Genomic DNA, 22493 nt, shown 5'->3' on the forward strand with positions numbered 1-22493 from the left:
ATAAACTTCTCACTATTTTTGTAAAAATCTGATTTTCTGGAATCTTCTTCGGGTGTTACTCTTTCTCTTCAGGATTTTGCAAATCCTAAGAAGGGCCTTTGTGTGGGGGGGATTGAAGGGGCAACTTCCTGACAGCCCCTCTGACCTTGCAGCCTGGAGGAATAAAGGCCTCTGGGCATAGAGCATGTTCCTTCCCTGCACACGCAAACACACAGAATATCCCTAAGGAATTAGAATCACCTGCTGCCTTCCCCTGTCCTGCTGGATCCCCAAATGAGGACGCTCTTCAGCCCGAACCCATGTCCTCTATTCCCAGTGCCCTCAATCCCAACCCACAGGCCCCCTCCTCACGCTGCTCCTCAATCCCAACCCACAGCTCCCTCCTTCCTCCAGCAGCAGGTGCTTCAGACCCTCAGGAAGATTTTCTTGCAAGGTTTCGTGTATGAGTCTGCATGTGGATTTCACAGTATGTTGGAAATAGGTTGGGTTGCTTGCCGAAATGATCACTGGTGGCTGGTGTTGGATTCCCAGTCTCCATGTTACAGGGGCAGGAGAAACAAAGGGTTGTTATCCTTGTTGTGTGAATCAAGGACTCAACCCTCGGTGCAAACTAAATGAGCTGCCCACAGATTCTGGCAGCCACAATGAGCATTTGGTGCAAGAGCCCAGACCTGCCCCTGTCCCAGAGGGAGGATCATCCACGAGGGGCTTGGACCACTGACCTATCAGCTCTTAACTCCCAAACTTTGAGTAACTCTATTATCAGTGCCAGTGAGTGTAATTTAAACCATAAGAAAAACCACACTGGGCTGGACCAAAGGTCCACCTAGCTCTGTATTTTGTCTTCTGACAGTAGCCAATACCAGGTGCTCTAAAAGCATCTCAACAAGGCACCACTAGGAGTTGAACCCAGCATCTCCTGTTTACAAAACAGGTACTTTAACCAGCTAAGCCATGGTGCCTGCCTGTGACTAAAGTAAAGTGTCTGCTCACACCTGACTCCCTGCCATCCCCCCCTGGGCCCCACGAAGCAGAGCAGCAGGTGTGTGTGTGTGTGTGTGTGTGTGTGTGTGTGTGTGTGTGTGTGTGTGTGTGTGTGTGTGTGTGTGTGTGTGTGTGTGTGTGTGTGTGTGTGTGTGTGTGTGTGTGTGTGAGAGAGAGAGAGAGAGAGAGAGAGAGAGAGAGAGAATCTCTGGCCAGGTCTGCACTACACAGTTATTTGAGCCCAATTATATTGCTCAGGTGTGTGAAAAACACACAACGCTCCTCGGTCGGCAGCTTGTGGCTGGTGCACACACTGCAATGCCACGTCTGGTGACAAAACTGCCCTGTTTTGCTGACAAAATAAAACCACTTCGATGAGAGGTCTAGAGCTTTTTCCAGCAAACTTGAAGTGACAGAGTGTCAGTGTAGATGCTGCTGTTCATTATATCACCATAACTGGCCTGTGCCAGTATCCCACAATGCCCTCTGTGAACTCGCCTGCCCTGCATTCCTGCTACAGAGCCATGGGGCCCTCCCCTTTCATCGCTCCAGGAAGTTCTGACAGCTGAGCCTGCTGCTCTGCTCCAGCAGCCAGGAGCAAATCACTGCCGTGGATGCTGCTCTCCCGCCCTGCGAACACAGAGCAGGTGGTGGGAACTTCCTTACATGGGGGGGGGCACCGGCATCCGAACTGTGACACCCCCAGGACACCCCTTCCCTCGAGGAGGCTCTTACCTTCTAAACAGGGACGGCGGGTCTCTAGTAAAATCATTAAAGGGAAGGAGAAAACTCGAAAGAGGTTCCTCCTGGCGCTCACGTCCGTGAACCCGAATACTCTCTCAGTCCTCAAAGAGAGACCTGGAGAAGGAGACTTGCTGAAGCAAAGCCACAGGGGTCTCTGAGGTTTCCCTGGCCCCTCGCCCCTGTCCTGCCTGGCTGATGTCAGCATCTGTCTGTGAGGTCACCACCTCCCCACCACCTTTGACCAATAGTCTGAGGTCCTGCAAAAGGCCTTTGTGATGTCACTGCCTGTCACGGACTCACAGATCGTGCCCACTCTTGGCCCCGTGCGGTCCATGGGGTGCCCTTTCAGTGCGACAGCCCTTCACGGGGTCCACTCTCTCGGGGTCAGGCCCCTCCACCTCCTGGAGCCGCACCTCTCTGAGCCTTAGCACGTCTGTCTCTCGCCGTGGGCCCCCTCAGGGAGTCCACGCGCTCTGGACCCCCTGGGCCTCCTCACCCCCGAAGGGGATGATGCCCCCTGTTCGCTAAACCGGAGTGACTCTCAGCCAGCATAAAACAGGAGGGTTTATTGAGAGTTGAACACAGCACAGGAAACTCTCAGGGCCTCAGGCCTGGCCTCTCACAATAACAGCACATCCCAGTCCCCTTGCAGCCAGGTGGGCTCTGCCGGCTTCCCCTCGCCAGCCCCGAGCCCCGCTGCTTCCCAGCTGGGCCTCTGATATCCCCAGCCCCAGGGCCAGCTCCAGACCCCAGCACGCCAAGCACGCGCGTGGGGCGGCCCTATCCCGGGGGGGCGGCAGGCTGGGCCGGCGGATCTGCCGCAGTCATGCCTGCGGGAGGTCCACCGGAGCCCCGGGACGACCGGACCTGCTGCAGGCATGACTGCGGAGGGGGCGCTCGTCCTGCGGCTCCAGTGGACCTCCCGCAGCTGCGGACAGTTCGCTGGTCCCGTGGCTCGGCTGGACCTCCCGCAGGCATGCCTGCGGAAACTCAAGCGGAGCCGCCGGACCTGCGAACCGTCCGCAGCTGCGGGAGGTCCAGCCGAGCCGCGCGACCAGCGGACCCGCCGCAGTCATGCCTGCGGAGGTCCGCTGCTCCCGGTCTCCGGGCACCTCCCGCGCATGACTGCTTGGGGTGGCCAAATAGGTAGAGCCGCCCCTGCCCGGCCCCAAGCTCCACCTATGTGCATTGTCTTTTCTCCAGGTAAACAGGGTTGCCTGGGCCTCCTCTCCTCTCCGGGGTCCTCTCTCTGCAGCCCATTTTATTCCCACTGGCCAGAACCGGCTGTGACTCCTGAGCTGGGTCTCCGGATGACCAGGTCACCAGTCGCTGGGGTCTCCATCCTCCAGGCCATCAGCCGGGTCCCAAGTCCCTCTCCGATCCTCTGTAACAACAAACTCCCTCTCCCTTCACCTCGTTAAACCAGTAACACCTGGGGACACTGAGTCCCACTCCCTGTGCATGTGAACTACTGGAAAACACAGAAAACCCCAAGAAAATCCTCCACTTCGTCACAGAGCCCAGCACCTCTCCTCCTCTGGGCACCTAGAGCAGAGGCAGCTGGTGCTGACGGCTCCAAGGGAAGGCTTAAAAGCCACAGAGCAGCCGAGGGCAGGGCAAGAGGAGGGCAGGCCCATGCCTATGTGTGGCCTTCAGACAGGCACAAAAACACCCAGCCAGGCTGCTCCCTGCCGTGCCAAATACCAGGGGCGGCTCTAGCAATTTCGCCGCCCCAAGCACGGCAGCACGCCGCAGGGTGCGCTCTGGCGGTCGCCGGTCCCGCGGCTCCGGTGGACCTGCTGCAGACGTGCCTGCGGAGGTTCCGTTGGTCCCATGCCTCCGGAGGAGCATCCGCAGGGACGCCTGTGGAGGTCCACCGGTGCCACCTGCCACCCTCCCAGCGACAGGCAGAGTGCCCCGCGGCATGCCGCCCCAAGCACGTGCTTGGCGTGCTGGGTCTGGAGCCGGCCCTGCCAAACCCCCACTGAAGGCCACCCACAGACCAGCATGCAGGGCAGCTGCTGATGCTCTGTGGCCATTATCGAAGACGGTAGGAAAGCAGGGCCAGCCCCCTTGGTGGCGCCTCTTACCGTTCCCACTCCAGGTGCTCACTTTGGCAGTGGGGCAGGAGATTTTACCCCAAGAGGCTTTTCACCAGCTGGCGAGAAGCAGAGAAACACCCAGGCTCCCAAGGTGCTATGTAGCAACCCCCGTCCAGCACAGGGACAGGCGCACACTTGGAAGAGGGAAACTGCTCCACACGCTAGCCCGGGCAGCCGCCCATTTTCTTTGGCAAGTCAGGAAGGGCAAAGGTGAGACTGGAAGCACCTGGGGCTCATGCCCCAGCCTTTGTGACACCCAACCCCCAACTCCTTCCCGGGGCTCTAGCTGAAGCCAGAGCATTGGCCTGAGCGGCCAAGAAGAGGTTCCAGCCCTGAAGGGAGCAGGACTTTCAGCCCAAAGGTAAAACTGCACAAGCACAACCACGAAGGGACTCGAACCCTCAATCGCCTGATCCGAAGTCAGGCGCCTTATCCATTAGGCCACGTGGTCACACAGAAAAAAAAGCCCTCCAGGCACTTCTTTGGAAAAGGCAGACACTGATGCATCCAATGAAGTGGGGATTCACCCACGAAAGCTCATGCTCCAATACGTCTGTTAGTCTATAAGGTGCCACACGACTCTTTGCTGCTTTTGCAGACACTGTGTTTCTCAGGTCAGCTACTGAGGGGGACCAAGACTCTCTGGGCACAAAAAGTCAAGTTCCCAGTGAGATGTGAGACTTAATTCTCTGGAGCCAGGTGCAGGGCTTTGGCAGGGAGGCTCAGGCATGGGGGATTGAGGTGCAGCGGACGGACCGGCTGTCTAGGTGCAGAGATTTAGTCTCCCTGAGGAGGAGGAGGGGGAATCCTGCTGACAGGCAGTGGCCAGGGCCGGTGCAACCCCTCGGCGACCTAGTGGGCCCCCCTGGGTGCCATGTGGTTGGGGCACCAAAAGCACACTCAGGGGCAGTGGGTGGAGATGAGCTGGGTCAGGGGGCTGGGAGGTGCGGGGGGAGGGCTGCCCGCAGCAAGTAACGGGGAGGGCGTGCAGGGCAACCGCTCCCTGTCCCAGCTCACTTCTGCCCCGTCTTCTCCCCTGAGCACGCCGCCCCCACTCTAATTCTCCTCCCCTCCCAGGCTTGCCGCACTAAACAGCTGATTGGCACCGCAAGCCTGGGAGGGGGAGAAGTGGAGCGGAGGTGAGCTGGGGAGGAGCTGCTGCAGGGGCTGCCCGGCTCTTCCCATGGCCCCCGCCCTGCACTCACTGCATGGTAAGTGGAGTGACCCAGCCCCAGCCTGGTCCACTCCTGGCTCCCAGCCACGCCGCCGGCGAGTGCTGTGGGGCAGTTCCCTCCCCAAGCTTGGGAGCCAGGGAGCAGAGCAGGCTGGGGCCCCAGGCCTCCATGGGGAAGCAGAAGGGGCTGGCCCCAGGCCATCGTGGGACATGGGGGGCTGGCTAATTCCTGCGGGAAGTGGAGTGACCCAGCCCCAGCCTGCTCTGCTCCCCTGGCTCCCAGGCTTGTGTTGGTGTTGGCTGGATTTGTGCGGGTGTTTGTGTGTGTGTGGCTGGATTCATGCATGTGTTCATGTATGTTTGCAATTGTGTGTGTGTGTGTGTGCTCTGCTGCCTTCTGCCGGCACGACAACCGTTTCTCCGTTTGTCACAGCCCCCATACCGTCGACCCCGATGGTGATTTCCCCATCTTACAATGGCTGGCTGGCCTGACCTTTCTCCCCTCTGTGGAGTGTGGCAGGGGCTGCAGCTCACCCCCTATGGGGCAGGAGTGCCAAGGTGCGGGGTGCTGGGCTCCAATGCACCTGGAGAGCAGCTCAGGTGAGGCTGGGCAGGGCCTGTGGTGTCTGTTCTGCATTGCCTGGTGCTGGGCCATTGCACAATCCCCAGCCACGCCACACAGTGCACCCCGAGAGGGAGTGGGGGGCCAAGCAGATGATCCAACACGAGGGGATCATTCTCATGGGTAGCTGTCCAGTGGCAGTGAGTTCCACAGGCCTCGGCACATGCTGTGTGGGGCAGGAGGTCCTTGTATTTGGAGCAGTGGGAGTGAACTGTGTGCAGTTGTGTCTCTGAGCACGATTGTGAATATTGTGGTGTGGGGGGAGTGATTGTGAGTGTGGCTGGGGGTGTGATTGTTTCTCTCTTTGGGGTTGGGCTAGCATGTCCCTGTGGGTGTGTTGTGTGTGAGTGTTCTTGGGATTGTGTGAGTCCCTTTGTGTGTGTGTGTGTGTGTGTGTGTGTGTGTGTGTGTGTGTCACTTGCTGCAGGATACAAAATCCTGCAAAGCCACCACACACACAGAGTGGGGCTCAGCCCCACCAGCAGGAGGCAGCAGGGACACACACGTCTCTCCTGGGCCAGCGTGGACAATTTCCCATCAGGACCCGGCACAGTGCTGGTGCCCCCACACGGGGGTGGGCAGTGACCGAGGGGGCGGGGGCAGGGCCAGGGCTTTGGGTGTATGGGGCGGGGTAAGGCTTTGGGGAAGGGGCGGAGCAGGGCTTTAGGGGCAGGCACAACGGCGGGCGGGGCTTTGGGGCGGGCACAGCGGGGCGGCTGGGGAAGGACTCATTCAGGCCGGGGCGGGTCTGTCCGGGGTGTCGCTGTCCCTGCAGCGGGTGTTTAGAGCCGGGCTCCCCGGGGCAGGGGCGGGGGCAGCGGGGGTGACAGGGGCGGTGCTTTGGGGCGGGCACAGCGGGGCCGGGCTTGGGGGCGGGCACAGCGGGGGCTTTGGGGCGGGCACAGCGGGGCGGGCGGGGCTTCTGGGGCAGCGTCACACCCTGCAGGGGCGGGGCTCTGGGGCGCAGGGATGAGGAGTTGCTGCGCTGGGGTGTCAGGTTGACCCAGGGACCCGCCCTCACCTGGGCTGGAGAGGCGGAGGCGCCCGGGGCAGGCTGGGAGTTGAAGTTCCTGGCTCGTCTCAGGCGGAGGTGACGGCAGGTTGCTCAGGCAACGCGCCTCCCGGTGCACTCTGGGAAGCGTAGTTCTCTCTCTCTCTTGCGACCTTCTATTGGAGGAGGGGCCGTAACTCGTCACTTCGCCGCCCCGCTCCGCTCCTGATTGGCGGAGAGCGCGGGACAGAGACGGCGCGTGGGCAGGGAGGCGCCGTTCTCGGCCCCAGGCTTCGCTGCCCCCGCTCCCCCGGCGCGCGCGCTGCGTCGTTGGGATTCGATCCCGCTCGCCGCCAGGGGCGGTCCGGAGCGGGGAGGGGCTGGGCTGCTGCGCTCTGTCCTCTCCTTATGCCGCCCAGGTGGTGGGGAAGGTGACCTGGAGGCAGGAGCCCCGATGTCGCTCCTTGCTCCCCTCACAGCCCCTAGGGGCACAGCCCAACATTGGGGGGAGCAGTAGCTACATATGCGAGTTGCACTTTAATGATACAGAGATTGCCCTAAAGCACTTTATATTTCACAGTGTAAATATTTGTAATAAAACTATATATAGTGAGCACTGCACACGTCGTATTCTGTGTTGTAACTGAAATCAATATATTGAAAATGTAGAAAAACAAAATATAATCCCGTAATTTTAAATTGGTATTCTATTGTTTAACGGTGCGATTAAAACAGATTAATCATGATTTTTTTTAAGTTAATAGCGTAAGTTAACGGCAATTAATTGACAGCCCTTGATTTGAATGTTTCTGTCACATGCAGGACAAGCTAGAATATCCGTGTGCAGGGAAAGAGCCTGGGGGGAATTGTGCTGTGAAATTATTTCCTGTTCTGACATGTCCCCAGTTGCCTTTTTTGCCCTAACAGGCTGCAGTGCAACATCCATGTTTTGCTCCAGCTCATTCCGTCCTCCCAGGGGCAAGGGAAGGGAAATGGCTGCAGTGGAGCCAGTTGAGGGAGGGATGATCAGGGAGTTGCTGGCGGGTTCCCTTGGCGGGGAGAAAGGGCAGTAAATACATAGGGGGGTGGGAACTTCCAGGAAGGTTGCTCTGGGTGGGAGAGGGCAGGAAATTCCCAGGGTGGGGGACAGGGAGTGACTAACCTGCTGGGATTTGTTTACTGTGAGGCTCCAGCATTTCTCAAGTGTGGCCACCAGGGGCTTTTATTGTGGCCACAGGCTCCTGGGCTGTAATTGAGGGGGAGTCAGGGGCAGCAAAGCAGCGGCTCTTTCCCCCGGGCTGCCTGCAGGGGCTGGTCCCTACCCCCTTCCGGAGTCATAAACACTGCAGGAGCAGGCAACCAGTGGGAGTTCCCACCTCCCACGTGCGGTGGGGCTCAGGCTTCAGGCTTCTGCTCTGGGATGGTGGGCGATAGGCCCAGTCAAGATACATGGAACATAGGCTGGGTGGGGAGAAGTCTGTGTAACTCATCCAGTTATTGATATACATGTGACCTCGAATATTGCCAATCTGTGTGTGTCCCCCACACACACACCGAGCCCCCGCCCCAACCCACCATCTCCCAAACAGACCCTCAGTCTGGAAAGCATTCATCCCTCATATTGTTGAAAAGACTCACAGCAAACAGAAGAATCTCAGCTTTTAAAACAATCCTCCAGCAAGCAGGGCCGGCTCCAGACCCCAGCGCGCCAAGCAGGCGCGTGGGGCGGCGTTGTTGGGGCAGGGTGGTATTTGGCTCCGGCGGACCTTCCGCAGTCATGCCTGCGGGAGGTCCACCGGAGCCCGGGACGAGCAGACCTGCCGCAGGCAAGACTGCGGCGGGTCCCCTCTTCCCGCGGCTCCACTTGAGCTCCCACAGGCATGCCTGCGGCGGGTGCGCTGGTCCCGCGGCTCGGACGGAGCTCCCGCAGGCATGCCTGCGGATGCTCCACCAGAGCCGGGACCAGCGCACCCGCCGCAGACACTTCTGCCCCGGCCACGGGACGGGGAAGGGCGGCGCGGCGCACCGCCCTGCTTGGGGCGGTGTAATTTCTAGAGCCGCCCCTGCCAGCAAGACAAAGAAACTCACATCTGTAGACTCAGAAAACACTCCCAAGAAATTTTAACAATATGTTGTTATGAAGAAACCAAAGTGCTAAAGAGGCCTGTGTCATAAGTAGTTAGTTAAGGGTTAAGGTCTACCTGTAAAGGGTTAACACAGACCTGGTGAAACACCTGACCAAAGGACCAATCAGGGAAGAGAATTTGAAAATCCCAGAGAGCGGGAACTTGGGTCTCTGTGTTCTTTGTTCTGAGTTCTTAGCCGTCTGGACCTACACCAGTCTAGACGCTTAACCAAGTCTGCTCATCTTTCTGAACTAATTTCTTCTAGTCAAGCTAGTGAGTATTAGAAGAACTGGGTAATTGCATATAAGAATCTTGTGTCTGCAATTCTGTGTGTTTGCATTGATTATTCGTAATTTTGCCTGTATTGTTTGTACTGAGGAAAAGGGAGAAATTTCTCCAGGGATTAATAAGATTAGACCCTATGAAAGTCTATCTTGGATTCATAGAGATTGTGTATTTTTTCTCTTCTTTCTTTTATTCTTTTAATAAACTCTTTTAAGTTCAGGACTTGGTTAAGTTCCTTACCTGTGGATTCAGGGGAAGGAAGCTAGGCGCCACTCTGTGGAGACAAGAGTTGTCTCCAAGCAGAGAGAGCAGGAGAGGAGGGGAAGTGGGCTGCTTCCCTGTGTGTAGAGATTCAAGGGATTTGAATCTGGGTTCCCCAGGGGAAGCTTGGGGGACAGGCAGTGCGTCAGACACGTTAACCTGACTGGTGGCAGCGAGAAGAAATCCTACCCTAAGGGTTAGGGTGGGGGGAGAATACCTGTGGGTCCCCACCTTTGAACCCACAAGCTCAAAGTGGGGGTGAGATCCCATGACATGGTGGCAGCGGAGTTTCGAACCCATTGTTAGAAGAAATCTTCAGCCAGGTTGGCTGGAGGGAATTGAGTTTCCAGCAGGCTTTGTTGGAAGCAGTTTTTCTTTTGGGTTGCTTGGACAGGCAGCTTGAGGAAAAAGCAGTTTCTTTCGGGTGGCATAGAAAAGCACCTTGGAGGAAAAGAAAGTGTGTGCATTCCTTAGGTGGGGGGAAGTGCCCTCACAGGTTTGCTGGGGAGATAAGGAATCTCAAGACAGAGGTTTTTAGCTCTGGTTGCAAGGAGGTGTCCCTCCTTTGTGTGATCAGGATTCCTTGGGTGGGGAGTGCTCCTCCGAGCTCATCCCGTCCAACAGGGAAAACAGGTTTGGCGAGGAGAAAGCTCCTGAAGCCAGTTTTTCCTGTGACTTTTGAAATGCAGAAGCCAGGAAGCCAGTGAGATTTTCACTAGTCTTTTCTCGCAGAGAGACAGAGAGTTTTTTAGATTTTCCCTATTGCTCAGTACAGAACAATAGAGAGTTGCAACACACAATTTGCTATACACAGGATTAATTACCCTTTCTTTACTCAAGTTATCATAAACAGGAGGGTGTCCAGCACCCCAAGGCACAGATATGACGGAAACAAGTGACCAACTAGAGCTTGCTCGATTGCAAATAAAAATCCTGGAAGCCAAAGAGAGAACACCAGATGGCCATGGCAGCCATGGAGGCAGACCAGAAAGCCAGAGAGGCAGACCACATCAGACAAATGGAATTAAGAGAGAAAGATCTGGAAATCCAGAGGCAGGCTCTGGAAGTAGAACAGGCTAAGCAGCATAATCCACCACCCCATCCACCTACTGATCAAACTTTTCGGAGAAAATTTCCCGCCTACAGGGCAGGGGATGATGTTGAGGCCTTTTTAGAAAACTTTGAGAGGGCCTGTATTGGATACCGTCTTCCTAAAGACCAATACATGATGGAGCTGAGGTCACAGCTCAGCGGACAATTATCCCTTGTGGCAGCTGAAATGCCTAGAGACCAGATGGACGACTTTCCACTGTTCCTAACCAAGGCCAGACTCAGAATGGGCATCACCCCTAATCACGCCCGTCAGCGTTTCAGAGCCCAGAAATGGAAACCAGAGATGTCATTTCCAGAGCACGCTGCTTACCTGGAAAAACACTATTTCTCATGGATATCAGGATCCAAGGTTAAGGAGCTAGACGACCTACACCTCCTGATGATGATGGAGCAGTTCCTAGATGGTGTTCCTGAGAACATTAGACGCTACATCCAAGATGGTAAACCAAAAACTCTCACTGAGGCAGGAGAGATTGGAGCCAGATGGATGGCATCGGTAGACAACACGAAAGCTACTGCCAAAGGGAACGAATCACACAAGGTACCCACTGAGACTAAACCTTACCATCGAGGGCCAATCAAGCCCACACCTACAACCCAAGCACAGTCACACCCTACCTCTTCTTCTACCTCACCAGTTTCCAGTAAACCAACACAACCCCGTGACCCATCAAGTGGGCGATGTTTTGGATGCAATGAACTGGGGCATATCAAAGCCAAATGCCCAAAGAACCTGAACCGGGTCCAACTCCTTGCACCTGCACACCAAGGAAACCCGGAATTAGATATCTCTCAAATACCCATATGCTTTAGGGAAACTTTGAGAGTGGACGGAAAGGAAGTTATCGCATGGAGAGACACTGCAGCACATGTGTCAGCTATCCACCGAACCTTCGTGGACCCCAAATTCATCAACCCGAAAACCAAAGTGACAGTTCGCCCCTTCATGTCAAAACCTGTAACATTACCTACAGTGCGTTTACCTGTCCAGTACAAGGGCTGGTCAGGGACGTGGACTTTTGCTGTCTATGACAATTATTCTGTCCCCATGATTCTGGGCAACCACTTGGCCCATCACGTTGAGCCGCCAGAAACAGAGGGAGTGGTTACACGCAGCCAAGCCAGACGAGCTGCTGCACCCATACCTGTTCCTGAGCCATCCACCAAGACCCCGTCTGTGTTACCAGAGACCCAGACTGAGGTGGTGGAACCGGATCCCAGGCCAACACCGACAGCAGCCATAGTTCATCCAGTCCCAGAACCGGAACTGGAAGGGCACCCAGCGCCAGCACCGGCGCCAGCTATTACAACTCCACCGCCAGAGGGCGACAACGGGCCTGAACTGGAAAAACCAGCAGACAACCCTACCCTAGAGGCTCAGCCGGAGCCTGAAATAACACCTCGTGGACCAGCGGAGAGCGGTTCACAGTCAACAGAAACAATCTCATCACCTACATCACTTCCAGAGGAACTGGTGTCTCCCGCCTCAAGGGAACAGTTCCAGACAGAGCAGGAAGCCGATGACAGCCTCAAGAAAGCATGGGCGGAGGCACGCAGCAACCCACCGCCTCTCAGTTCCACTAACCGATCCCGGTTCGTTGTGGACCAAGGACTTTTATACAAGGAAAGTCTTTATGGTGGACACCAGGAGGGCTGGCATCCTCAAAAACGGTTGCTAGTTCCGACGAAGTACCGGGAAAAGCTCTTAAGCTTAGCCCATGATCATCCCAGTGGCCATGCTGGGGTGAACCGAAGCAAAGACAGGTTGGGAAGGTCCTTCGACTGGGAGGGGATGGGCAAGGACGTTGCCAAGTATGTCCAGTCTTGTGAGGTATGCCAAAAGGTAGGAAAACCTCAAGACCAGGTCAAGGCCCCTCTCCAGCCACTTCCCATAATTGAGGTCCCATTTCAGCGAGTAGCTGTGGATATTATGGGTCCTTTCCCAAAAAAGACCCCAAGAGGAAAGCAGTACATACTGACTTTTGTGGACTTTGCTACCAGATGGCCGGAAGCAGTAGCTCTAGGCAACACCAGGGCTCAAACTGTGTGCCAGGCCTTAACTGACATTTTTACCAGGGTGGGTTGGCCCTTTGAGATTCTAACAGATTCGGGAACAAATTTCCTATCAGGGACCATGAAAGACCTGTGGGAAACTCATGGGGTGCATCATTTGGTTGCCACCCCGTACCACCACCAAACTAATGGCCTAGTGGAAAGGTTTAATGGAACATTGGGGCCATGATCCGCAAATTCGTCAATGAACACTCCAATAATTGGGATCTAGTGTTACAACAGTTGCTGTTTGCCTACAGGGCTGTTCCACATCCCAGTTTAGGATTCTCACCATTCGAGCTGGTATATGGCCATGAGGTTAAGGGGCCATTACAGCTGGTAAAGCAGCAATGGGAGGGTTTACACCTCCTCCAGGGACTAACATTCTGGACTTTGTAAGCAACCTTCAAAACACCCTCCGAGACTCTTGGGCCCTTGCTCGAGAGAACTTAAGAGATGCTCAAGCGGAGCAAAAGGTCTGGTATGATCGACATGCCAAGGAGCGGTCCTTCAAGGTAGGAGACCAGGTCATGGTCTTGAAGGCGCAACAGGCCCATAAGATGGAAGCGTCCTGGGAAGGACCATACATGGTCCAGGAGCGCCTGGGAGCTGTTAACTACCTCATAACATTCCCTGATTCCTCTTTAAAGCCTAAAGTGTTTCATGTTAACTCTCTAAAGCCCTTTTATCCCAGAGAATTACAGGTCTGTCACTTTACAGTTCAGGAAGGAGATGACACCGAGTGGCCTGAAGGTGTCTACTACGAAGGTAAAAGAAATGGTGGTGTGGAAGAGGTGACCCTCACCACAACCCTGCAACGTCTGCAGCGTCAACAGATCAAGGAGCTGTGCACTCACTTCGCGCCCTTGTTTTCAGCCAACCCAGGACGGACTGAGCAAACCTGCCACTCCATTGACACAGGTAATGCTCACCCAATTAGGACCCCACCCTACAGGGTGTCACCTCATGCCAAAGTTGCTATTAAACAGGAGATTGACAACATGTTGGAGATGGGTATCATCCGCCCTTCTACCAGTGCATGGGCATCTCCAGTGGTTCTGGTTCCCAAACCAGATGGGGAAATACGCTTTTGTGGACTACCGTAAGCTCAATGCTGTAACTCGTCCAGACAACTATCCAATGCCACGCACTGATGAGCTATTGGAAAAGTTGGGACGTGCCCAGTTCATCTCTACCATTGATTTAACCAAGGGATACTGGCAGGTACCACTAGATGAACCCGCCAGGGAAAATCTGCCTTCATCACCCATGCAGGGGTGTATGAGTTTACTGTGCTTCCATTCGGACTGCGGAATGCACCTGCCACCTTCCAAAGGCTGGTGGATGGTCTACTAGCAGGATTGGAAGACTGTGCAGTTGCATACCTCGATGATGTGGCCATTTTCTCTGATTCATGGCCTGAACACCTAGAACATTTGAAAATGGTTATATAGCGCATCAGGCAGGAAGGACTAACTGTTAAGGCCAAAAGTGTCAAATAGGCCAAAACAGAGTGACTTACCTAGGACACCAGGTGGGTCAAGGAACCATCAACCCCCTACAGGCCAAGGTGGAGGCTATCCAACAGTGGCCTGTCCCAAGGTCAAAGAAACAGGTCCAATCCTTCTTAGGTTTGGCCGGATATTACAGGCGATTTGTACCACACTACAGCCAAATCACTGCTCCACTAACTGATCTGACCAGGAAAACCCAGCCAAATGCAGTTAAGTGGACTGATGAGTGTCAGGAAGCCTTTATCCAGCTTAAGGCGATGCTCATGTCTGACCCTGTATTAAGGGCCCCGGACTTTGACAAACCCTTCCTAGTTACCACTGATGCATCTGAACGTGGGGTAGGAGCGGTACTAATGCAGGAAGGACCGAATCACAACTTCCATCCTGTCGTGTTTCTCAGCAAGAAGCTGTCTGAAAGGGAAAGCCACTGGTCCGTCAGTGAAAAGAGTGTTACGCCATTGTGTATGCCTTGGAAAAGCTACGCCCATACCTTTGGGGACGGCAGTTCCAACTACAAACTGACCATGCTGCGCTAAAGTGGCTGCACACCAACAAGGGAAACAACAAGAAACTTCTCCGCTGGAGCTTAGCTCTCAAGACTTTGACTTTGACATTCAACACATTTCAGGAGCTTCCAACAAAGTTGCTGATGCACTCTCTCGTGACAGTTTCCCAGAATCTAGTGGCTAAAAAGTGTTCTTTACATGTTATATGCTTAGTAGTATATGTAATAGTGCATGTGTTTATTACTCTGTTGGTTTTGCAGTTTAGGAGGAAATCACCGCCAGTGCTCCCACTGTTGGTGATTTGGGGCGTGTCATAAGTAGTTAGTTAAGGGTTAAGGTCTACCTGTAAAGGGTTAACACAGACCTGGTGAAACACCTGACCAAAGGACCAATCAGGGAAGAGAATTTGAAAATCCCAGAGAGCGGGAACTTGGGTCTCTGTGTTCTTTGTTCTGAGTTCTTAGCCGTCTGGACCTACACCAGTCTAGACGCTTAACCAAGTCTGCTCATCTTTCTGAACTAATTTCTTCTAGTCAAGCTAGTGAGTATTAGAAGAACTGGGTAATTGCATATAAGAATCTTGTGTCTGCAATTCTGTGTGTTTGCATTGATTATTCGTAATTTTGCCTGTATTGTTTGTACTGAGGAAAAGGGAGAAATTTCTCCAGGGATTAATAAGATTAGACCCTATGAAAGTCTATCTTGGATTCATAGAGATTGTGTATTTTTTCTCTTCTTTCTTTTATTCTTTTAATAAACTCTTTTAAGTTCAGGACTTGGTTAAGTTCCTTACCTGTGGATTCAGGGGAAGGAAGCTAGGCGCCACTCTGTGGAGACAAGAATTGTCTCCAAGCAGAGAGAGAGCAGGAGAGGGAGGGGGAAGTGGGCTGCTTCCCTGTGTGTAGAGATTCAAGGGATTTGAATCTGGGTTCCCCAGGGGAAGCTTGGGGGACAGGCAGTGCGTCAGACACGTTAACCTGACTGGTGGCAGCGAGAAGAAATCCTACCCTAAGGGTTAGGGTGGGGGGAGAATACCTGCGGGTCCCCACCTTTGAACCCACAAGCTCAAAGTGGGGGTGAGATCCCATGACAGCCTGATTTTTCAACTACTTTAAATTTTTTTTCTCAAATCAGCATCTTTAGAGTGAAACTTTTTCTGCTTTTCTAACCAGACAATTCTCCCCAAAAGAAGAGAGACTGGTCCTGGAGACACTGCAATACCAGGTCAATGCATGGGGTGGACAGAGCAAGCTCCTATTCCATCCCCTTGTTTCAAAAATAAATTTAACATACAGTCCTCCAACAAAGGACCTATCAGATATTAAACTGATAAGAACAGATATAACTTAGATAATATTTTTTACCTCAAGGTTCCCCAGACACAGATAAGGTTTTCATCTCGAGGCCAAAAGACCAAAACATCAAGACATTTGATCACAGCCTTGAAGAGACCAAGAGACTACTCACCCCCTCTGAGCTCAAAAAGCCAAGAAGCAAATTTAAAGTTTATTAGAGCATATTTAAAAATAAACGATACAAAATGTTTGAAGAGTCAGTTATTGTGTCATTGGGGGTAGGATACAGGCTGTAGGGGGATATTAGCGTTTGGGTATTGGACGGCACATACATATACACAGTCTGTCATGTCCCCAATGGGGTATATGGTGGGTGAGTTCAAGGTACAGCCAACAAGCAGTGAGGGTACATCACTCATACAAACAGGTTATGGATAGTCATGAGCATAAATAAATGAACCAAATGGGTAATGATGATAGGATGATCCTCACAGGGCAGAGTTCAGTGTGGTTGGTTTAAGGCTCAAAAAATAAAGTCTAACAGGGGAAGTTTACAGGTCATTTCAGCCTTATGGGTGCGTGAAATCATGCCGGCTTACTCTTTGCATTGATGGTGGGCCGTGACGTACTCTGTGTAAATATCTCTGAACCAGATCTTAGCTCCTACATTTGATCTTAGCTCCAAGGAGCCGAGAAACAATGCTAAGAGTCTCAAATGCTAGGCAGCCGCTCTTCCCACTGCTTTCTACTTCAGCACGAGGAGCTCCCAGACACACACCAAACACCATTCACAAAACTTTGATAACTAGGTAACTCGAAGTGATGATCACTTCCCCGAAATGACTCCACTGGAAGAATTCAAAGCAAGAGCCCTTAACACACAATTCTGTTCAAAGACAGAGAAGTCTTTCACCCTCCTTCCTCTTGCTGGTTTCCCTGTACACTCCTAATTTGCATAAACCCACCCACTGACCTGTGACTAACAATCTCTCACTTTTACTCTTACAGCAAAACAGGCCAAAGAAAGCCTATGCAAGCGCTATCCCGCAGCCCCAATGCTCTTTTCTGCTCCTTCTCAAACGTACAGTTATCAGGCACACATAAGATAGTTTTGCTCCATACCAGTCCAGTTCCTTGCTGTTTCTTGTCTAACCACTGCACACACATGGTATAACCCTACCCTGAGCTGATTCCCGACTTTTGTGCTCAATACAGGAAAACGAGAATTGAGAGAGAAGCTGTGCAGGGAAGTCTTCCTCAACTTGCACTCCACTCCCCAAGGGCCTTTCGGGGTCTTCTATGGACTTCAGGTTCCATTTGATTGCCAAGGTTTGTGGTCTTATTAATTAGCCATCTCCTAATGCAAGGATGCTGCATGTCAGACTAAAGATCGATTTTCCAAAAGAGCTGGGAAACAGAACTAAAGCTGAGCACGAGGTGTTACATTTCCATGAGCATCCAGAATCTGACTGTGCCCTGGCAAGTTCAATGCTTCCGAAAGAAACCAGAAAATAAGGAGCCCATCAGGCCCCCCTGCTAGCACCCAGATCTAGTCAATCTGCTGGGAAATAAGGAAAAGGTGATGAATAAAGAAGTCAGGAAATAACAAGGAAATGAAGAGGTTTGTCGAACGGGTTTCTGTCCAATTTACCATCTTCTCAGCTACCAATCAAAGTTAAAGACCTAAAGTCGACCTATCGGCATAAGTACAGATGGTTGGATGGAAGTTAAAAGGAGCTGCTGTGGCAAGTGTTAGGAGCCTGCAAGCAACATGCAGACCGTTTAAAAACACTGCAATTAGAGGCTGTGACAAAGTTCCTCCTCTACCTTGGTGTGTCCTGCGCTTATTAGCAGATTTGCTCACCTCAGTGATCTTCCCCTCTGGTGGAACCCACAGTCTGGGTCAACTCCTCCTGTGTCTGATCAGGAGTTGGGAGGTTTGGGGGGAACCTGGGCCCACCCTCTACTCCGGGTTCCAGCCCAGGGCCCTGTGGATCGCAGCTGTCTATAGTGCCTCCTGTAACAGCTGCATGACAGCTACAACTCCTTGGGCTACTTCCCCCTGGCCTCCTCCAAACACCTTCTTTATCCTCACCACAGGACCTTCCTCCTGGTGTCTGATAACACTTGTACTCCTCAGTCCTCCAGCAGCTACACCCTCACCCTCTCCCTCTCAGCTCCTTGCGCCTCTGTCTCCCAGCTCCTCACACGCACACCACAAACTGAAGTGACTCCTTTTTAAATCCAAGTGCCCTGAGTAGCTCTGTCTTGATTGGCTGCAGGTGTCTAATCCTCCTGTCAGGGGTGCGGAAAGCCCCGGGGCGGGTGCAAAGAAGTTTTGGGCCCTAGGTGAAACTTCCACCTTGCACCCTCCCACCCAGCTAACCGCATCTGTCCGTTTCCCCCCTGCCCCGCCCCGCAGCTAACTCAGCCCCCCACCCGGGGAGCCCCCCTGCAGCAACTACTCCCATCCCCGTGGCAGCTAATCCTGCCTGGGGAGACTTCCTCCCCACCCCACCCCCTGCCACGGCAGCTAACCCTGCCTGGGGAGACCTCCTGCGGACATGGGTGGCAAGTTTGTAAAAATTTTGGTGGTGCCCAGAACCCGCCCCCCAACTCTGCCCCCCCAACTCTGCTCCCACCTGCCTAATGCTCTGGGAGGGGGCTCGGGAGGGGGAGGTCTGGGGTGCAGATCCTGGGCTGGGGATTAGGGTGCAGGAGGGGTGCAGGCTTTGGGATGGAGTTTGGATGCTGGGTGCAGGCTCTGGGCTGGGGCAGGGGTGGGTGTGCAGGAAGGGGTGAAGGGTGCAGGCTTTGGGACGAAGTTTGGGGTTGGGAAGGGGTGTGTGGGAAGGGGGAAGGGTGCACCTTGTGGGGAGGGAGTTTGGGGATAGGAGGGAGTACAGGGGTGAGGGCTGTGGGGCTGAGGATGAGGGATTCATGATGCAGGAGGGGACTCAGGGCTGGGGCAGAGGATTAGGGTGCAGGGGGATGAGGGGTTCATCCTGAGGGGGGGGGGCTGTGCTCACCAGGTAAGAACACCAAGCGAGGCCGAGACAGCAGCAGCCATGAGCCAAGCAGCAGAGGACACACCGAGGATGAGAGCATGCAGCAGCTGCGGTATGTACCTGGTCCTAGCAGGGGACCCAGAACAGTACTATATATGCATGAAGTGTCGCCTAATAGAGCTGCTGGAGGAAAAGATCCAGGGCCTAGAGCTGCAGGTGGAAACCCTGATAGAGAATAGACGGGGGTTTGAGAGGCTGATGGAGCAATGGCAAGCAGTAACTGAAGGGGAACGCCCAGGGGCACAGGGGGGAGCAGGGGCTGAGGCCAAGGAAGGGGGACCACCAGAGGAGGAAGATGGGCGGTGGAAGCATGTGACCGTGAGAAGCAGGCCAAGGAAAAGGAGAGCCAGTGAGGGGGAAATTGAGCTAAGGAACAGGTTTGAAGGTTTGGAGAATGAGGAAGGGGTACAGCAAGTGGTAGCTGACAGTGGGAGGCCTAAGAAAAAGAGGCGAGCGGCCAGTCCCATAGAAAAGGAGGAGTCAATGGAAGTAGCTCCAAGTTTGGTCCCATGGAGGATACAGGATGGCTTAAGGGGAACCACAAGGGATGATAGGAATGGAAGGAGCTTGCAACCAGGGGGAACGGAGGATAGGTTAGAGGACCGTGCTGTCCCCAGGCGAAGGCAGGTCTACGTGATTGGGGATTCCATACTGCGAAGGTTGGACAGGCCTGTGACCAGGGCCGATCCTGAGAACAGAAGGGTGTGCTGTCTACCGGGTGCTAAAATACGGGATGTGGACCTGAGGTTGAAAAGGATCCTAAGAGGAGCGGGTAAGAACCCTTTGATCATCCTTCATGTAGGAACGAATGACACAGCTAGATTCTCGCTAGAGAGGATCAAGGAGACTATGCCAGGTTGGGTAAGACGCTCAAGGAAATTGAGGCTCAGGTGATCTTCAGTGGGATTCTACCTGTCCCTAGGGAAGGGCGGCAAAGGGGTGAGAGGATCGTGACGATTAATAGTTGGCTGAGGGAGTGGTGTTACAAGGAGGGCTTTGGGATGTATGGGCACTGGGAGGCTTTTGGGGACAGACAACTGTTCTCAAGGGATGGGCTCCACCTAAGTAGGGAAGGAAGTAGACTTCTAGGAGGGAGGCTGGCTCATCTGATTAAAAGAGCTTTAAACTAGACACTGGGGGGAGACGGTCGGGAGAGGTCCTAGTGCTCTCCACGCCAAATTTTCACATTGGGAGTGAGGACAACAAGATAACAACAGATATAGCCAGAGGGGGGCGGTTACGTGTAAGGAAGAGGGGGGGGACAGATACTAGATCTACAAGTCATACTGGTAGTACTGTGTCCCTACCGAGTTGGGTGAAAAGAGTGAGAGGAGCCCAACAGGAAAAATTAGGATGTTTGTTCACCAATGCGAGAAGCTTAGGTAACAAAATGGAGGAACTGGAGCTCCTGGTCCGGGAATTGAAACCGGATATCGTAGGAATAACAGAAACATGGTGGAATGGTAGCCATGACTGGAGTACAGGTATGGAAGGTTATGTGCTGTTTAGGAAAGACCGATGCAAAGGTAAAGGTGGGGGAGTAGCACTGTATATCAATAATGAGGTGAAATGTAATGAGATAACTAGCACTGCAATGGACAATACAGAGTCTGTTTGGGCAATGGTCACATTGGGGAAGAAAACTACCAGAGCCTCACCCGGGATAGTGATTGGGGTGTGCTATAGACCGCCAGGATCTAGCTTAGAGATGGATAGAGAGCTCTTTAATGTTTTTAAGGAGGTAAACACTAATAGGAACTGCTTGATCATGGGGGACTTTAACTTCCCAGATATAGATTGGGAAACAAATGCTAGTAATAATAATAGGGCTCAGCTTTTCCTAGACGTGATAGCTAATGAATTCCTTCATCAAGTGGTTGCTGAACCGACGAGGGGGGATGCCATTTTAGATTTGATTTTGGTGAGTAACGAGGACCTTGTTGAGGACATTGTTGTAGGGGACAACCTTGGCTCGAGTGATCATGAGCTAATTTGTTTCCAAATAAATGGGAGGATAATCAATAGTGCATCTGAGACTAGGGTGTATGATTTCAAAAGGGCTAATTTTACTAAATTAAGGCGACTAGTTAGGGAAGTGGACTGGGCTAACATATTTAGGGATCTAAGGGCAGATGACGCCTGGGGTTACTTCAGGTTGAAGTTGCAGGAGTTGTCAGAGGCATGTATCCCGAGAAGGGGGAAACGGCTCGTAGGTAGCAGTTTTAGACCGAGCTGGATGAGCAAGCGTCTTAGAGGGGTCATTAAGAAAAAACAGAAAGCGTACCAGGAGTGGAAAATGGGAGGGATCAGCAAGGAAACCTACCTTATTGAGGTCAGAGGGTGCAGGAATCTGTGAGAAAGGCAAAGCGACGAGTGGAGATGGACCTAGCGAAGGGGATTAAAACCAATAGCAAACGGTTTTTTAGCCATATAAATAGGAAGAAAACCAAGAAAGAAGAAGTGGGACCGCTTAAAACTTTAAACGGAGTGGAGATTAGGGATAATCTTGGAATGGCACAATATCTGAACGAATACTTTGCCTCGGTCTTTAATGAGGCTAATGAAGGGCTAAGGAATAGTGATAGAGGGACCGATGGGAATGAAGATATGGGGGTAGACATTACGGTATCTGAGGTAGAAGCCAAACTTGAACAGCTTAACGGAAGCAAATCAGGGGGCCCGGATAATCTTCATCCTAGAATATTAAGGAATTGGCGAGGATATTGCTAGCCCGTTAGCGATAATCTTTAATAAATCCCTAAATTCGGGATTGTACCGACTGACTGGAGATTAGCTAATGTAGTTCCTATATTCAAGAAGGGGAAAAAAAGTGACCCGGGGAATTATAGGCCTGTTAGTCTAACATCTGTAGTATGCAAAATCATGGAAAAAATCTTAAAAGAGAGAGTGGTTCCGGAGCATGAGGCCGATGGCAACTGGGATAGATTACAGCATGGATTTACGAAAGGTAGATCGTGCCAAACCAACTTGATCTCCTTCTTTGAGAAAGTAACAGATTTTTTAGACAAGGGAAATGCGGTGGATCTAATATATCTGGATTTCAGTAAGGCGTTTGATACAGTACCACATGAAGAATTACTGGTTAAATTGGAAAAGATGGGGATCGAAATGAAAATCCAGAGGTGGATAAGGAGCTGGTTAAAGGGGAGACTGCAGAGGGTAGTATTGAAGGGGGAACTGTCCGGTTGGAGGGGGGTTACCAGTGGAGTTCCTCAAGGCTCGGTTTTGGGTCCGATTTTATTCAATCTATTTATTGCTGACCTGGGAACCAAGAGTAGGAGTGGGCTGATAAAGTTTGCGGATGACACCAAGTTGGGGGGTATTGCCAATTCGGAAGAGGATCGATATTCTCCAGGGAGATTTAGATGACCTTGTAAACTGGAGTATTAGTAACAGGATGAAATTCAATAGTGAGAAGTGTAAGGTTATGCATTTAGGGATGTCTAACAAGAACTTTAGTTATAAGCTGGGGACACACCAGTTGGAAGTAACGGAGGAGGAGAAGGACCTAGGAGTCCTGGTTGATCGCAGGATGACTATGAGTAGGCAATGTGATGTGGCGTTAAAAAGCTAATGCGGTCTTCGTTGCATTAGGCGAGGTATTTCTAGTAGGGATAAGGAGGTGCTAGTCCGTT

At 52.7% G+C, this 22493-nt stretch overlaps 1 non-coding gene and 1 pseudogene across 1 annotated transcript; both read right to left on the reverse strand.

Annotated features, from left to right (window-relative positions):
• Positions 1-4208: 4208 nt before the first annotated feature.
• TRNAR-UCG lies at positions 4209-4281 on the reverse strand. The gene has a single exon. It is a non-coding gene; the product is annotated as a tRNA-Arg (tRNA).
• Positions 4282-15661: 11380 nt separating this feature from the next.
• Positions 15662-15868, reverse strand: LOC120385229 (annotated as a pseudogene).
• Positions 15869-22493: the final 6625 nt, after the last annotated feature.

The sequence above is a fragment of the Mauremys reevesii genome, linkage group 17 (assembly GCF_016161935.1).
Source record: "Mauremys reevesii isolate NIE-2019 linkage group 17, ASM1616193v1, whole genome shotgun sequence".
NCBI classification, from domain to species: Eukaryota; Metazoa; Chordata; order Testudines; family Geoemydidae; genus Mauremys; species Mauremys reevesii.